At 52.3% G+C, this 2,666-nt stretch overlaps 1 pseudogene; it reads left to right on the top strand.

Annotated features, from left to right (window-relative positions):
• Nucleotides 1-2,464, top strand: LOC114793795 (homeobox protein XHOX-3-like; annotated as a pseudogene).
• Nucleotides 2,465-2,666: the final 202 nt, after the last annotated feature.

The following is a 2,666-nucleotide window of genomic DNA, read 5'->3' on the forward strand; positions in this document are numbered from 1 at the left end:
ATGAATGACAATCGCCGACGATCATCTGCGCGCTACCGGGAGCGCGCGCCGGAGCGCACCACGTGCTCCGCCGACGGCGTGACTCTCGCGAGACGCGCGACCGCGACGTTTATTGGCGCCGGGCAGCGAGACGGCGCGGCGTGGCCGGTGTCCCCCTCTGTCCCCAGCCCCCCCAGGCCCGACTTGGTCCCTTTCAGCGGGGTCATTTGTCAGGGCGACACAAGCGACACTTCCTGTGCAATGAGTGCCGTCATATGACGATCACACACTGACTCGATACCAGTGTGACATATTTTAACGTCATGCAACGTTACAGCCAGCAGATCATTAATCCTTCTGGCTGGTGTAAATGGTGAGTAATTTTACAGATGCAGCAGCATCGGGGCGTGGCTGTTTCACACCTTTATGCAATCCGACGCTCACACCCCATAATTACCGGGGATACCGGTCTGTTTAAATCACCGTATCGTTCGAAACCGACGTGCGGCCCGGTACATTCCAGTCCAACGCTCGTTATTACCGGCCAGGTTGTTCACACCAGAAAAAAGGGGCTTTTAATGTAAGGCATAAATTAAAACAGCTATAATAATCTCGACACGTATCGGTTTACGGACGTCCGATGAAAAACACAAAACGGCATTTATTCCAACTGCAATCCTCTGGCGTTCATCCATACCAAGCGAACCTTCTCTGGAGTTTGATTCATCATAGTGAACATAGTGAACATAACGACCGGGCGATCCGTAGCCATATTTCCAAAAGGCCCTTTTCTTTTGGAGGCGACGACCCCCCCCCCCCGCAACGTCACTAACATTTGTATTCTAATGATTGATTTCCAAAAAAACACAAACATCAAACGTCGCGGAACAATGGCGGTTGTTCTTGCGCACCACCGAGGGCCTTCTGCGACATTAGGCAAGGGGAGGTCGATCTTAATTCTCCATAACAAAAGTACAAAGGCAGGTCGGAGACCAAAGCCGGTTTAACACCTCCTACCCTCCGCCAGCCCGGGCGGCGCCGAGGCGGATAGAGCGCGTCTCTCATTAGGCAGCGACGGGAGCCGCTCGGAGATATAAAAGACGAAAAGGCTGATAGGGAGGCTTTCTTCTCCATCTCTTCTCCTTCCACTTGGGTTCAGGTCTCCAGCCTGTTCGGAAGAGGCTGGGTTTTTTTTGTGTTGTTGTTGTTGTAAAGGACTATCTGGAGACTAACGCCGAATCTGGTCTACTTCGGCACAGGTTAAGTTGTGGAAGTCGCACGCCACGAAATATGCGTAAGTCGATCCTCCTTTTCCTCTTCTATCTAACGGAGGGCAAAAAAAAAAATCATTAATTTCAGGACGGGTCTAGGGACTTTATAACATTTTGAATGAGTACAATCCACGATCTAAAACATGCATAATCCCCAACGCTATTTTATATCCAATCTTCGGTGAATAATTGATGCTAATACAACAATGAATTGCGCCAACTTTTGAAAATGTAAATTTTACGCAATTTCCTGCTTCACTGTACAACGCCGCCACGTGTATAAATATATCGTGACGTTATTGTCCAGTATATAAATCTCTCTCTATATATAATGTGTGTGTGTGTGTGTGTGTGTGTGTGTGTTGTGTGTTTATGTATTTTAGTCGCCGAAGGCAGAGAGTCGGCGGCCACCCATCTCGCCCCGCCGGACAGCGACCAAGGCGACGAGGAGCCGTGCTCGCGCGCCTCGCTCCTGAACGGAATGGACCAGAACCGGCGCCACCGGACCGCCTTCACCCCGCGAGCAGCTCTCCTGCCTCGAGCAGGAGTATTGCAAGGAGAGCTACGTGTCTCGGCCCAGGAGGTGCGAGCTGGCTGCAGCGCTCAACCTGCCCGAGACCACCATAAAGGTGAGCTGGGAACGCGCGCATGCGCAGCAGAGTCCGGCCGCGTTGCGCGCACAATTTCAAGGTTCGTCGCGTTGTTCGTGGGTCGTTGTGTTCAACGCTGATCCCTCCCAAACGCAGGTGTGGTTCCAGAACAGGCGCATGAAGGACAAGAGACAGAGACACAGCCTAAGCTGGCCCCACCCTCTCGACCCCAACCTCTGCGCCCTTATGGTGAGCCAGGCAGCCGCCAGCCTTCCCTACCCTCTTCTACCTCATCTTCCCCTACACCTGTACCCTCACCTGGGGATGGCGGCTGCTTCCACCCTCCCCGGCCCTTACAGCACCCACCTGAGGTCCTCTGGATCCCCTAAGGATGTCCCATTCCCCTATCCTAGACTGGATGGACTTCCCCCACCACCACTGTACCCCGCGTCGCCTGCCATTCACCATCCACCCACTTGCCTCTGTCCCCATTGCCTTCACTGGGGACCAGACCAACGGTTGAAGGCCAGAGGGGGCTCCATGCTTGGGATTAGTCAGTCTCGTAGTCCCAAGCCTTCAGGAGTAAAGCTCAATCACAGGGAGGAAGTACCTTTACCAAGATGAAGTCCTCGGTTTTGGATAGGAAACGATGTGGATAGCCACACTTTACAATAATGTTTTTTAAAGCAATTTTGCAAATGCACAATCATGAAGGGATGTCAATCTGAAGAAGCACATGGTGGCTGGCTTGCCAGTGCTGCCATGTTACTCTATATTCTGTGAGTTTAGCGTCAGTGAAGTTAAATGAAACCTGTGAGCTGCTAGT

This window comes from Denticeps clupeoides, chromosome 7 (assembly GCF_900700375.1).
Source record: "Denticeps clupeoides chromosome 7, fDenClu1.1, whole genome shotgun sequence".
NCBI classification, from domain to species: Eukaryota; Metazoa; Chordata; class Actinopteri; order Clupeiformes; family Denticipitidae; genus Denticeps; species Denticeps clupeoides.